The 15114-nt window shown below is 40.8% G+C and overlaps 1 long non-coding RNA gene across 1 annotated transcript in view; it reads right to left on the bottom strand.

Moving 5' to 3' along the window:
* Positions 1-12873, bottom strand: part of Gm48893 — a 52996-nt gene extending 40123 nt beyond the window's left edge. The window contains exon 1 of the long non-coding RNA XR_003948859.1: positions 12382-12873. This is a non-coding gene — a long non-coding RNA (predicted gene, 48893). The remainder of the gene's footprint in view (positions 1-12381) is intronic.
* Between the last annotated feature and the right edge of the window lie 2241 nt (positions 12874-15114).

The raw sequence follows: 15114 nt of genomic DNA, 5'->3' as shown, positions 1-15114 counted from the left end.
CAATAGACTGTCCTGTCCTCTGTGAGCCAAATAACCCTTTTGTCCTTAAGTTGCTTCTAGTCAGTTACTAGCCCCTCCCCACCCAATAAGCACCAATTCAAGTACTCAAAGTGTGGAAAGTTTCATACTTAAACCAAGAGAGGCATGGAACCTAACCTCTGTATTCACAACCCTGTAAGTGTGTGCATGTGTGTGCACATATGTGTGTGTGACATACATGCTATGTGTGGTCACATATATGTGAGCACGCGCGTTCTTGAGCATAACTGTGTGTATGTATATAGCGTAGCATCAGGGTTAGAGGGCAATCACCTTAGGGATTGGTCTTCAACTTTCACCTTGTTTGACACAGTCTCTCTATTGTTCACCACTGCATAAATCAGACCAGCTGCCCCAAGAGCTCTTGGGTATCCTCCTGTTTCCGACTCCTATCTCTCCAACAAAGCACTGAGACTCCAGATGCATATCATCATGCCCAGCTCTACACAGGCTCCAAGGATTCACCTCAGGTTCCTGTGCTTGTACAAGTACAATTCCATAGAGTCATCTCCTTGGCCACATTCTCCAATTTTTATTTTTTTATTTTTGTTTACATTTTACTTTCATATGATGGATATGAGTTGGCTATGCCACAGCATGAACATGGAGATCAGATGTCAACACACAGGGGTCACTTCTCTCCTTCCACCATGTGGACCCTAGGGAGTAACAGATTGCCAGGCTTGGCACCCAGTGTTTTTACCCACTTAACCGTTTAGCCAGCCCCTATCTTCTGATTTTTAATTGACAAAGTAAGATACACTTACCATTTATACCTTGTTTCAAACTATATGTACATTACAGAATATCTGATTAAGCTCATCAATATATGCATTAGTTTTAACTTACCTTGTGGTGAGAATATTTAAAACTATTGTTAGTTTTAATACATTATACTTAACTACAGTCATCATCATGTACAATGACCTCTTTAACTTATCCTTAAAGTAAATTCTATATTTCTCAGCTGCCATATCACTAACGCATGCTCTTTCCCAACCTTTGCCAACTCACAAGTACCATGAATACTCTCTGCTTCTCTGGATTTGGCTTTTTTTCAATTCCATTAAAGATCACATGGTATTTTGTGTTTCTGTGCTTGGCTTATCTTAGTATCCTTTTAGGTTCCTCCATTCTGTTGCTAGTAGTAGAATTTTCTTATTTGAGGCCATATAGTATTGTGCAGAACATGTAGTATTATTCTTTGTCCCACTGGTAAGCACGTTGCCTGACTCCATTTCTTGGCTACCATGAATAATTCTACCATGAACATGGAAATATAGATTTTTTTTTTACATCCTGGCTGCACAATCTTTTAATATATTCCCAGTGATGGAACTGCCAGACCATACGGGTTTTGGTTATTTTGTTTTGTTTTGTTTTGAGACAGGGTTCCCTGACTGTCCTGGAACTCACTTTGTAGATCAGCCTGGCCTCAAACTCAGAAATCTGCCTGCCTCTGCCTCCAGCAGTTTTTTTTTAAGCCAAGGAACCTCTATGAGTTTTCCATAATAGCTGTACTAAATTACACTCCATGATGTATTTATTATCTTATCTTTCTCTTTATCTATCAAAACTCAGATTCTGTGAAGTCAGGAATTGCTTTTGTCTTTTAATCTCTGTTATCACTGGTATTTAGACTGTTTAGCTATCCAATATGTATATGCTAGGGACTCGGAACATATAATCAAAGAGATGCATAGCCTCTCTTTGTGGGTAACATTTGATTGTTCCTCTCTTTGCAGCTAGGCATTGTCCTTTCTGTCTCTCTATCCACTATGGCCAATCTTCTTGTCCCTCACTTTGAAGTCTTCACAATAGTAGACAATGATTTTGGTATTATCAGTTAGCTCCTTCCTTCTGAGCTCTGCAGACACATACCCTCTGAGCATATGACCTTCCCTCTAGGCAAGACTCATTTCAGGACAGCTCTGCATCTTTTGAGATTTCTTTCTCATGTGTCTACTCACTGATGAGATGTTCTCATTTAGAATGTCAGCTTTTTGCATTTCCATCATTCCCGGAGTCACACGTTTCATTCTGTACTGCCACTTCCATCTCTTAAGCAAGCTAGTATCAAGAGATGCATATAATCTACACTTCTGTAATAACCCTTGCTTTCTGAAGGATGACATCACCATCATTACACACTCTGACAGATAGATCAAACCACAACTTCAATTTACTTCAGACACCCCCCTCTCCAAACACACACCTTTTGTTATGGTCATATTTATGCCAAGGTTGTACCAAAAAGGCAGCAGGCTGACCATCTGGGACTTCATATAATTTATATTCTCTAGTTAGTTCAGCTGGGAAACATGAAGGGAACAGTAGCTGGCAATAGGCCAGTACTTTATACCATGACCTGATTTGTAAGACCAAGCATCAATAAGTCTGTCTATAAGACAAGATACACATAGCTGTTGTTGGACAGTGTCAACCTTGCCTCATCTTCACACAAACCCATCCCACACACGAATGTTCCTATTTTATCCTATGTTTCACTTGGTGTCATTATAAGCCCACCCCCCACCACCCTGCAACAACCTAGGCAAACCTCTTGTCAAATCAAAACTCATGCATAGCTGGGCACAGAGCTTCAGACTTTACAGAAGATCTTTACAAAGGAAGATGAAAAACTCATACACAGTCATACCCCCAACTAAAGAGTCTCTTAATACAGAGTTTTGGGCTCTAGTTTCAAGAAATTCTGACTCAGGAAGACAGAGGTAGGGTAAAGTGCTCATGCTCGCGCTCTCCTGTGTGTGTGTGTGTGTGTGTGTGTGTGTGTGTGTGTGTGTGTGAGAGAGAGAGAGAGAGAGAGAGAGAGAGAGATGACAGATTGAGATTTTTCTATCCATCTAATATCTAGGAAATGCACTTATATTTCTTAAAATTTATTTGGTCTCAGTACTTCTCAAAACATTCAATCATTCCTTCATTATGTTGGGACTCATCAGAATTCATCTTAGAAGGCAGTGACCTAAACCGTCTATCTATAACAATGCAAAAACAATGGTAGATATTTCATTTTGCTCTCAGTAAAAGAAAGGTTAATTCATTCGTCCAAAAGGCACCATGCTGAAATTCTACAAAGAAGTAAAGATAAATACAATACAGTCTGTGTGTGTGTGTGTGGGGGGGAACAACCCTATGAGTTATGGACATTAGTAAAAATAAATATGATGCAGAGTTCCTTGTAAAGAGGGTAGTAAGAGTTCTGAAAGCAAGAGTGGAACACAAAAACAATTGCTGACTATATCTATGCAGACGGGAAACTTGTTCCTATCCAATGGCCTAAAAATACCTCCTACAAGCAGAGTGAAAACCAAAAGTCACTTAATTTTGTCCTTGAAATAAAGCGGGTCCCCAGAGCCACATCTTTATTACTGGCCTAGCCCATAAAAGGAATCTAGAAATTCTTGACTGAGGAAATCAACTCTTCTAACAGGTAAATAGTGATAATTTAATCACAGGATACTAACGATCCTAGGAAACACTTTAATTAGTTCTTCCAGTTGAGTAATTCACTGAATCTTGTACTTCTAGATGGGTGTGTTTAAGAGTTCACCAACATGGCCAGGCAGGGGACATACATCTTTAATCTCAGCACTTGAGAGGCAACCGCAGGTAGATCTCTATAACTCCAGCTTGACCTATATAACTAGTTCTAGGCCAGCTAAGGCTACCTAGTAATACTAGGTCTCAAAACAACCCCCCCCCCCAAATCACATAAACAACAACAACAAAAACTCATAACCAGACTCAGAGTAACAATAGTGAGCTGACATTCTCTCTTGCTCTGTGAGTGACTATGGCTTTCCCAAAGAAGCAAACGCAGTGGTGTCCAAGTCTCAGCTAGATGGAAGGCTGAGGCGGGTGGATTTCCACAATGCATGAGAATATGACTAATTCAGGCATCATAGAGATGCCATAGCCCCTTCCCCCAGAGAAATCCCTTGGGAGGAAGAGCCCCTGCTTGTACAGCAAAACAAGGCAAGTACAAGATGCAATTACAGACTGGAAAGGAACTAACTTTCCCTTAAATGCTTCTGAACACCCTTTCTAATCTTAATGAAATGTCTAAGAAAACATGGAAATGCTTACTGAAACCAGCCAGGCCAAAACCTGAATTAATCCAAATGCCTTTAATATGCAAACCCATCCAATCTCGAGATCATTGTTTTTGTTCAGACATCTGTCAAGCTTATATCCCTACACATCAGTAACTATGAGTCATAATATAGAATTGTATACCTTAGGGAGTTGGTAGTTACTTAGTTGGATGGGTTTGGTGATCTATAAACTAATATTTCAGTAATTATTCCTATACTTTTGAGAGAGAAAAAAACAGCATATAAGTTCAAGCATGGCAGAAATGATTGTTCCTTATAAACAAAACTTAGGAGTTTTGTGTGTGCTTCTATTTGGGTCACTATGATGGCTACCAAAGCACCAATGAGCTGGTACATCTACATTTCCTTTTTCGTTATCGTTTTTCCTTATTTGTTTTCTGGCATTAATAGTCTACTTCAAAGCATTATAAATAGCAACAACAAAAAAAAATTAAAACGAGGACTGGGGAGATGACTCAGTGGGTAACGTGCTTCATAAACATGAGCACCTGAATTTGGATTCACAGAAACCGTGTACGGACTGCGTGACACCATCTAGCTCAGGGAGGGAGCAGGGGGGAGTTATCGAAGAGGAAGATCCTGGTGGATTATCTCCCAGACAACCTAGTCAAAATAGTGAACTCCAGTTTCACCGGGAGCAGCTGCTTTAGAAAGAAGATAAATCCGCATCTGGCTGGCACACGTGTGCTTACACGTCTGCACGGATATGTGAACCTCACATACACACACAGAAAGAAACATTTAAGGATCTTTTTATTTTTTTCTTATTCTAAAAAGGGAGTGATAGAGTGTGTCGATTCTGTGGTAGGGACAGGAAAGTAATCTCCAAGCAAAAATGCATCCAGAGCTCAGGGCCTCTAACTATCTAGCGAATGGGCGCGTCCTTCTCTTAGCAGTGTAGGAAGAACCAGGAAAGAGTCCCTAAGTGCTGTTTCTACTTCCAGCAGCCCATTGGTGTCGTGAGCCCCACGAGAGAGTGGCAATTGGGAGCCAGCCAATGCCCCCTTCAAAAGAAAGGCTTCCTTCCTTCCCAGGAAAGGGGAAAATAAAATTTCACACATGGAATGACAACCATTGATGTATCCTTATAAAATCCACTATGAATGGCAAGACTTCTTGTGGAACTGGACACAGCATACCTTTCAACCCAGCAGCCACACTACAACCACCACCCCAGGTTCAAGTTGTTCCTAAAACTATGAATGTCATAAAAATCTCTACCAGGCTGACACTTTGAACCTAGAGTAAAAACATCTCAAATGTACCTTAGTCAAAGCCCACATCAAAAGACAGTCCAAAAAGAAAGACAGCCAAAATTTAACAGTGGTTCTCAGCCTTTATTTCCAAAGGTATGTATATTATGTAAACAGTAACAAAATTATAGCTATGAAGTATCAACAAAATAATTTGTGGTTGGGGGTGAGCACAATATGAGGAACTGTATTAAACAGTCACAGCACTAGGAAGGTTGTGGACCAACGCTCCAGGATCCTTCTCTTTAAAATGCAGGACCCCCATGGAACTTCTGATTTGGAAAGTTCCAGGTGAGGCCTAAGATTATTCTTAGAAAACGTTTTAAACTCCACAGGTGATTCTGAAACACAGCTCAGATCTCAGAGCCACTGTTCTAAACTAATGCTTCTGAGACTAGCACCCCAAGGTGAGAACAGGCTCAAAACGCAAAGTAGAGCATCTCTCAGATCTAGTAAGTTAAGGATTCTTGGGACCCTAGAGGACAAAGGGTGAGCTCCAGGTGAAGGAGCTAGCTACATAATTGCTAAAGTAAAGCTCTCAGAGTTTCCATGAGCCTTTTGTAGTCACAGTAGCATTGACCTCAGCATTATCACTCCATAAAAGGGCCTGGCAGCTGCCTGCTGCTGCTATCCAGACCTCAGCTTGCAGCTCCTTCTCAGGTCACAGCAAAGGGCAACAAACTTTAGCTACCAGGTCAGCACGTTCTCCTTTGCAGGTCATATGGCCTCTGTCACAAACACTCACGTACCCTATACAATGCAGAATGTGAACAAAAACAGCTTGCTCTGATAGCACTTTATTTACAAAAACAGGTTATCAGACCAGATTTCACCCAGAGCTATAATTTATCCAACTCATAAATTTAAAAAAAGGATGCAGCAGAGCTCAAGACAGACAAAACCAGAGCAAACCACACCCAGAAATGTGCACCTTCTGGCAAGCACAAACATCCCCAGCCTAGAAGCCGTTCAAAGACGGACTCTAAAGAAAAAAGTGCTCAATGTCATTTGTCCACCTGCCACTTTTTCAGCAATTAATACCGGTTAGGTCCATCCATATGCACAGAGTCAAACATCAAAGGAGAAGCCATACTGATGGCAGTCTGATAAAAGACAATGCTTTAAGCATCCAGAAACAATGCTTTAATATTGATCACATTATCCTACAAGCGAGGACATGGTGAGGCTAAGCATTATAGTCACAAAAGGATGACATTTGTCCAAGAAATGAATCAATCAATGGGTAGAATAATGCTACAAGCAGCTAAAAGTTAAATATATACATTTATTTATATAGAAAACATATCATTTAATGTAAATATAAAATGTTATATTAAATTAAATATATAAATATTTTAGTAGATATTTAATAATTTATTTATATATTTACTATAATATAATTTGCTATATATTATATGGTCATATATACATATATAAATTCACAATATAAATCTACATATTTTATATAGAAAATATAATATAGACCTATATATTATATATGTATATATAAATATATATTAAATGTATATATATTTAACTTTTATCTATTTATATATTCTAGCTGGAATGAATATACAGACACACACACATTCTGAAGGAAATAGCAGGTACAGTGGCTTAAAGCTCAATATTGGGAACATCAAGAAAGAACTCACAAAATAGTAAGAGAGGAAAGGAGACAGAAAATGAGGATAAGCCAAGAATGACCATGTATTTTTGAGTAGTTTATAGAGTAGTCTAGATATGTGGTATTGAACAGGCTAACACTGCCAAGACCAATCTTAAAGAGAACAACAATTTGGGTATTGTATTCCTTTTGTCACGGTGATCAATAGCCTGAAAAGAAGCAACTTAACGGAGGAAGGGTTAATTTTGGCTCATGGTTCTGAGGGTGGAGTCTATCATGGTGTGGTTGATGGTCATAAGATCATGGTGGCTTGGACTCCTTAGATCTTGCAGAATAGGAAACAAAGACCTGGGCCAGATGTGGAGGAGTTCAAACCCTCTTCTAGCTAGGTTCCAAACTCAGATGTTCCACAACCTCCCAAAACAGTGCTACCAGCTGGGGAACAATTATGCTCACACCTAAGCCTGTGGATACTTTTATATGCAAATGTCAGCAGGAACTACTACAGGACAGTGCTTAACAGAGCCAGGACTCAAGAGTTCATTGAACCAAAGCCACAGCTTATAGCATGAAAGGGAGAAGCATTTGTGTGTGGCTTTTCTTTATTTGCACAGATACTCTTTCTTTGAGGAAGTGCTAAAGAACTTTCTTCCTTTTCATTTGAAAGGCTTATAAAAAATAAGACTCCTGACTGAGTGGAAGGCTTAGCTCAAAGAACCATGAGTTCAAGACCACACTCTAAAAAATAAATGAAAGGGGGCTGGGGAGGTTAAAACTCCCAAGTCAGGGAATACAATATGAAGAATAGCTTAAATTAACATCCTGTCATGGAGGAGGTTGGATTTTAGATGTCTGGAAACAAACCACTACAGCTTCGATCCACAAAATAAGAAAAGCCATTCTAGCTTGAAAATACAAACTGCTGTTATTTTTAAGTACCAGTCAAGGCATGATGCTCACATACCCATGGCACATAGGTTTTGATCACACAGCTTCCTATCCCTCCTACTCTGCCCTTACTCATTCCTTGTGGCAGCCACAGCACTTTCAAATGCCAGATCCTCCAATAAATTCCACTTTGCTTTAAAATTCCAGTCGCCTCCCCCTTCCCTGAGGCTCCTTGCTACTTTCTTGGCTTCTGCAGTTCCTCCAGGTTATTTATTCAAGTCTAGAGACCAGGATCCGAGTTCCTCAAGACAGAACAAGCTGCATTTGTCTTCTGGGTCTCCGTTACCACACTCAAGAGTATTTTCTAATTCTATGCATTTACCTGCGAGTTTCATTTATTTGCATACAAAAGGGAGCTACGCCCATGGAATCTTAACTATATGGTTGCCTAAATAAGACCTGAAGAATGTAGTCACCAAGTGACATGCCACTACAACTGGGGGAAACTTCACGAGGTTCCTCTCCTAGATGATGAACTACAGGCAGCCAATGGCTGCCAAGTGAGGGAGATTCCATTTTTTCCCTCAGGGAAAAGCTCCCTTGATAGGCTATCAAATCTCAAGTACAAACACATACAAGCAATACTAGATGGGTGCCATAGGTGGTATGTATGTATATGTATACATAAAAAGAGGGAGTGGGGGATATGAAGAGGAGTTTCCGTGGAGAGGAGGATAAAAACTATGTAAACACAGTAATCAGGTACTAAACTCTCAAAAGAATTTTAAATTTTAAATTAAAATAGAAATTTAGTTTCTACAGAAAGCCCACGACTAACCTGGTCTCCTACATCTTCAGCCCATACACACGAAGGTCCCTATCTCCTTAGCCCTGCTTACTGACACTCGTTATTTTAGACACACACATTGTGACCACATATTCTCCAATGAACTCCACTCTGTGTGTGTAACAAAGCATTTCTGTAACAAAGGCAAAGAAAGCAAAGCAGCAAAAACCACAGGAATATGTTCCCTGATTTTAACCCTGCTCCCAGATCAACCCCAGCTCCTGCCATGCATAGGGGTAGGTGTGGGGTCCTGTAAACCTGCCTAAAGTTCTTTACGGCTCTAAGAAAGTTCAAATATTCAGATTCTGAGTGAACTGGATGTTTGAAGGATGCTAGGCATGACCTATGCCTATCCTCCTTTGTTGGCCTACTTGACCAAAACCATGCACACACAGAAGCAGGACCAGGCTTTCTCAAAGCTCAGCCCTGTGCCTTTATTCTCAGACTATCTCCAGCAGGGGCAACCTGAACGTCCTGGCTGAAGCTAACACCACTTTTGAGGATAAGGTACACTCCCTGGCAAACTTGGACACGAGTACATCAATCCTAGAATTAATTGGATACTTTAGGATTTTTGCCTAGATCCCAGTTAACATTTTTCTCAACCTGGACAGAGACCATTGTCCTTTTATACGTTGATAAAATGAAAGCTATGGGTAAACTAAGCAAAAGAAGTCTCATTTAATAAAAAATGAAGCAGCTGAGAACCGGGACTAAAATCTTGTGTGTTACACAAATATAATTGATTAGCTCTTTGAAACTGACTGGAACCATCTGCTGGGGGGTGGTGAAGGATGGATACCTCATTAATGAAATAAAACTACTCTTACTCATGAAGACTTTCAGTGAACTTCTTGGCTATTTCCTAGTACAGGATTTGAGAATGAGCAGGCCACAGCTAATCTTGATCCTCATGCTAAACACTAGCTGAGTTCGTCTCAAAATATGGTAGACTTTTGTTCTTTTACCATACTAAGTTCTTCTAAAAAGTAGTAGAGGCAGGAATGCATTCTCATACAATGAAGAGCAAGGAAGGTATGTGCTTAGCTGTGTTAGAACTCGATACCTATCTAGTCCCATTGAATTACTAAGAGAAAATGAAGTTTTCTAGCATTTCTAGCATGTGCTCCACAGCTTAGCTCACCATACAAACCCTCTTTCCTGTACGGTTTTGGAGACACACTATTGGTGCCTAGTGAAGATGGATCTCAATGAAAGAGGAGGACCCCCGCCCCCACATACACCCTTGGTCTCACAGTCCTAAAACAGAAGCACAGAGACAAAACTGAATAGTTTGCCTCTTCCTCCGGAGTCATAATTCAAAGATGGTGAAGGAGAGGAGAGCCAGAAGCACTGTCTGTCCTGACCATTCAAATATGCAAATGACTTTGTTCTCTTCTTCCTTTTGAGGAAGCTATTCCAGGTGATTGCATATGAGATTTTTAACAAGAGAGCACTTGAAAAGTCAAACTATACTCAAGACAGTTACTGTTCAGTAAGGACTTATAAACATACTTTCCAAAAGTCCCATAAAGAGAGCAAGAACCAGCCAAGGAAAGGGTCTGGGAGATGGTTTTGATCTTGTGGCTGTTCTTTTCTCAAGACCTTAGGTTATTGGGAGCTTCTGACAAGGGTACGGCTTGTATTAACTACACAGAGACTTGTAAATGGAGGAGACCTTGGAGATCTTCAGCGAGAGTCAATCTGAGCCCTGTCCTTTACAGGTAGTTTTTGTAGGGTCATGGGTAAGCAGAGAGCTCAGAGTAGGGTTGCTGCTCATGATATTACCTGTGTATTTAAACCACCACCACCACAATTATAACAACAATGATGATGATAATGATTAGCCGCAGCAACAAAAGGAAAGCATAGGTCTCCTCCAGGGAAATCAAACTGTAAAAAGGGGTTTTTCTTTTGCACACACAAAAAAACTTTAATTAGAATCTTCTACTTCAGAACAAACTAGAAACAGGGAGTTTCAACTCTCTCAATTGAAGCAAGGTGCTCAAATTTGTGCCTCTTATTCCATTTCATCTAGAGGTTACAATGTGTTTCGAAGTTTCCATCATTATCTTTAATTGGCCCTTTTCAAGGCTAGGACACACAGCTCTGGCCTTTCCCACCTGCTTTAATTTCGTGTGTCAGGTCCATGTTCACAACTGGTATAGATCTGCTGTGGCGGACGGCAGGTGCTTACGGGGGACATCAATGCCAAAATAAAGCAGGTGTTAAAGCAATAGCTGATTGTGTCAAGACTGATAGTGTCACCTGCTTATTGTTAAATGTGCCCACAGAGGAATGTTTTGCAAGCAGTAGCTGACATTTTAATAAAGACTTTAAAAGCCTTGTCCACAAAGTTCATCTTTCCGACAATTAACAGCTGAGCATCACGCACCCCCACGCCGTTTTCTTCCTCCTCATCTTTTCATGTTTACTCTGTATTTGCACTGTTTTAGCTTTGATACAGGGGGAAAGGAAATCAATTCTTCAACATCTAAGGGAAATAAGTTACTATTTTGTGTAAGCTATTAATGTGAATTATTTTAGTAAGGATGAAAGATATCTAATACCAAAGTAGGACAAAGGCATCTTCCTAACCCACTGACTAAGTCGACGATGGTCAGGTAAGGCTCAGGAAGCTATAACCATTTCATTTGCTTGCAGAGTGCTTCCTTCTTTAAAACATCCAGGCAATGTGATAGCAACGGAAGTTGTCGCTGCAATTAAATGGCCATTTGGGTGCCTTTTCTTTTGAAATGTGTGTTTTAGATTTGATTCAACTGCTTCTGGTTTAAGTTCTAAAAGCTCACCACACTCCTGCTTGCTTTACATGAAGAACCATCTGGAAGTCTGACTCCACAGTTTCCAATCCATACATACATACACACACACACACACACACACACACAAACTCACACACCCTTACCTACCTAACTGCATTTGGAAAATGGCTCTTTTCAGCTGATGTCTCTGAAGATATCCCATCTTGCCCAACATTCTGTACAAAGTTATGTGCTTATTTCTCAAAAATAAATACTGGGCACCTCTCGACAGCAATACAAACACCAGGTGAACACGGTGTGCACACAGCCAGCTACATAAGTTGATGCTACATAAGTTAATGTTAAGGTGTTAGCGTCACCTGTACTCTTTTTGGCTGACAGGGTAATTTTTTTTGAAGTTTTAGGGCTTTTATGTTTTATTTTTAATCAGTTTACTTATAGTCCAAGTTCTTTTACTTAATGGGAAAAAAAAGCAGGGAGCTTCATTTCTAAATATAATAAATTATCTTTAACCTGATCTTGCCAATGGAACGTTAAATGGCAGGATCAAGGCAAAATTCTACCAAGGTGGCCAGTTTTGGAGTCCAAAGAGGTAGAAGTCAGAGGGAATAAGAATGCTGTGTTTAATCTCTGTCAGAATTTTTTTTTTTAATCAATCCCCCAAGAGATCCCTTCCCCAGTCTCCTTTAAGAAGAAACTATTAACGCTGCGGTGAAGATCTCAATAGATAAAAGCTCTTTAACCATCCCTCTGAGATCTGACAACCCTCTTAAGTTAACGAAACCGGCAGAGACGCTCCCCTTACCTGCCGTAAAAGCAATGCACAAACCTAGTCACTGCTGCAACTACTTCCTCAGGTCCAGAGCGGGGGGTACCTCAGAGTCCCAAGAAATGGGGAAACGTGATCACGAGAAAGCATGGTCATAAGAGGTCCGTGACAGTCGCTTTCCTCCAGGCGCTATAACCCCTTCTCTGTGCCTCTCACCGGCCCCCTCAGGTGAGCCGAGATCCGGAGCCTGTTATTTCTGCTCCATCAGCAGGGCAGCTGTTTTAAGGACTGTGCGGGCCCGTGGGCACCAGAGGAGGAAGACCCGTTAGCAGGCAGCCTGCGCAAGTTTCAGCTGGTGCATGCCCGCGACCCCTGGCTGCTCAGCTGCTGCTGCTGAGGAGGATCCAAAGCTGATCCTGGTGCAGTGATCGGCTTCCCGGCAAGGAGCAGCAGCTGCGCACAAGCCTGCTGCCTTCAGGTCTAGTGCTAGCTGCTGTGCCAAAGGAAGCTCTCGGTGTGCACACACACAAAAAGAGAGGCTGTCTACTGGGCATGCTCAGACCCCAGCTGTCTCTCCAGGGCCTGTCAACTCTTGACATCTCTAAATATGAAAAAGGGATATTGAGGAAGCTGTGTAAGATGAGATTCAGAGGAGGCAATTTTAAGTTTGGGCATGACCTCCTTCCTCACCCCTCTGCTGTAAAAAGCAAAAAGCAAAAAACAAAAAAATAAAAAACAAAAAACAAAAAAAGATGCACTGTTGTGGATTTGACAATTCTTTTGACAGGTTGACAGGACCGTTTTGGAAGCTATCGATAGCTTTTAATCTCAACTGTCCCTATGCAATTAAACTGTCCCTGGGGTCAAGCACCCCTGGCTTAGGCAGTGAAACCCATTACTATCATTGATGGCTTAGGTATAGAATTGCCTATATTAGAAAGATTAAGCAATGAGCCACAAAATTATTGATCTCTGTGTATAATATGCTGCCTAGACTAATTTCTCAATGCAATGTTCTATAAAGTGATTTGCAATGTTAGATGGAAATGTTAATCCATATATTATGTTAATATATAGATTCATCTGCATATTAAAATAGCATACATTTTGAAACTTCAGTCTTACCCTCAGTGTCAGCAGAGAACATCTAATAATTCCGAATTATGAACACAAATCTTTCCTCGAGACTTGATAAATGGCAAGAATTCTACTAGTGTTCCTGTGAGGCTCAACTCTGGGATTGGTACGTTAATCTGAACTTTACATTGCCTGTAAACTGAGAAGCCAATGTTCTTGAATTTCCTGTAAACAAAGATCCCGATTCTTGTCCTTCTGTGGGGCTAGTCAAGTATTTTAAAAAAAAAATAGTACACTGTAGGTTTCCATCATAAGAAAATTGACTTGTCGATACTGTCTGCATTTTGATGTTTTGTGTGTTCCTTCTCCTCCTCTGCCCCTCCTCCCCCTCCCTCGTTCTCTTCTATCCTCTCAACCCTGCTGATCCTTTCTCTACATCCTTCTACCTCCCCCTAGGAATTCCAAGTGTCTCCTAAGATCAGAGAGCCCTGTCTGGCTACCCACCCTGTGAGGCCCCAGGGTTCACTTTATCACTCCAGCTTTAGAATCATCTCTAGTCAATTCTGTCTGACTACCAACTGTGAAGTGTTCCCTACTGCTGTGGAACACGCTGGGCATTTGCATCTGTATGATTGTAGACATCTGTCCCATTGCTATCATGTGCTTCAAGAATAAATGGAGGCACAAGAAGGAATCCTCCTACTGGGGTGGCCACTGGAGAAATTGATGGAGTTCATTCATTTATACATGTTTCCTGGAGGAGATGATTCCAGAAACAGAAAGATCTTTCTCAGGATCGAGCAATGCAAAAATCCCATAGGGAGAAGGGAAGGGTATAGCCTGGTTTGTGCAGACTTAACACTTAGATGACTAGGGTAGAGACAGTTTGTGTTTGTGTGTGTGTGTGTGTGTGTGTGTGTGTGTGTGTGTGCATTTGGAGACTAGAGCACAGCCTTTAGAAATGCCATGCTTCTTCTTTGAGACAGAGTTTCTCATTAGCTTGGAGCTCACCAACCAGGCTAGATGAGCCAGCAAGCCCCCCTGCCCTTGCCTGCCTCCCAGCACTGGGAGAATGATTAGTCACCATTCCTGGACTTGTGTTTGTTACTTGTACGCTCTATTTTGTTTCTCGTGTATTCTAGGATGAACTCAGGTCCTCGTGTTTGTGAGGTGAGCACCTTACGCACTGAGCTATCTCCCCACTTCAGTTCTGCTTACTGGCTCCTCACCCCAGCCTTGTTATGTGATTTTTTTTTTTTTTTAAATCCCAACAGGAATAAAGCAGAAATCAAGATTCACCTTCTACTGCTCCAGGCCCCAGGCTCATTATCTCAGCCTCAGTGCAGAGATTCTTCACCTCTTCTCCCTTATTTATTTCCTACATTTTAAAAAATAACATTTTTTTCTGTTCTTTATATTGTAGGAACTTGTTTCTAAAATGTATGGTGTCCTCATTACCAAAACCAAGCGTTTCTCCATTTGGTTTCAAAATTTTGGGTTACCTGTGCCTAATTATCTTCAATTCTTTATAAGCATCACATTTGGTTACCACAAGCGGCATCTCTTAGGCCCAGAAAAGAAATTCCTCCCATTACATAATAATCAAAACACCAAATGTACTAAACAAAGAAAGAATATTAAAAGGAGTAAGGGAAGAAGATCAAGTAACATATAAAGGCAGACCTATCAGAA

The sequence above is a fragment of the Mus musculus genome, chromosome 10 (genome assembly GCF_000001635.26).
Source record: "Mus musculus strain C57BL/6J chromosome 10, GRCm38.p6 C57BL/6J".
Classification (NCBI taxonomy): domain Eukaryota; kingdom Metazoa; phylum Chordata; class Mammalia; order Rodentia; family Muridae; genus Mus; species Mus musculus.
This window is presented reverse-complemented; position numbering and strand designations above follow the sequence as displayed.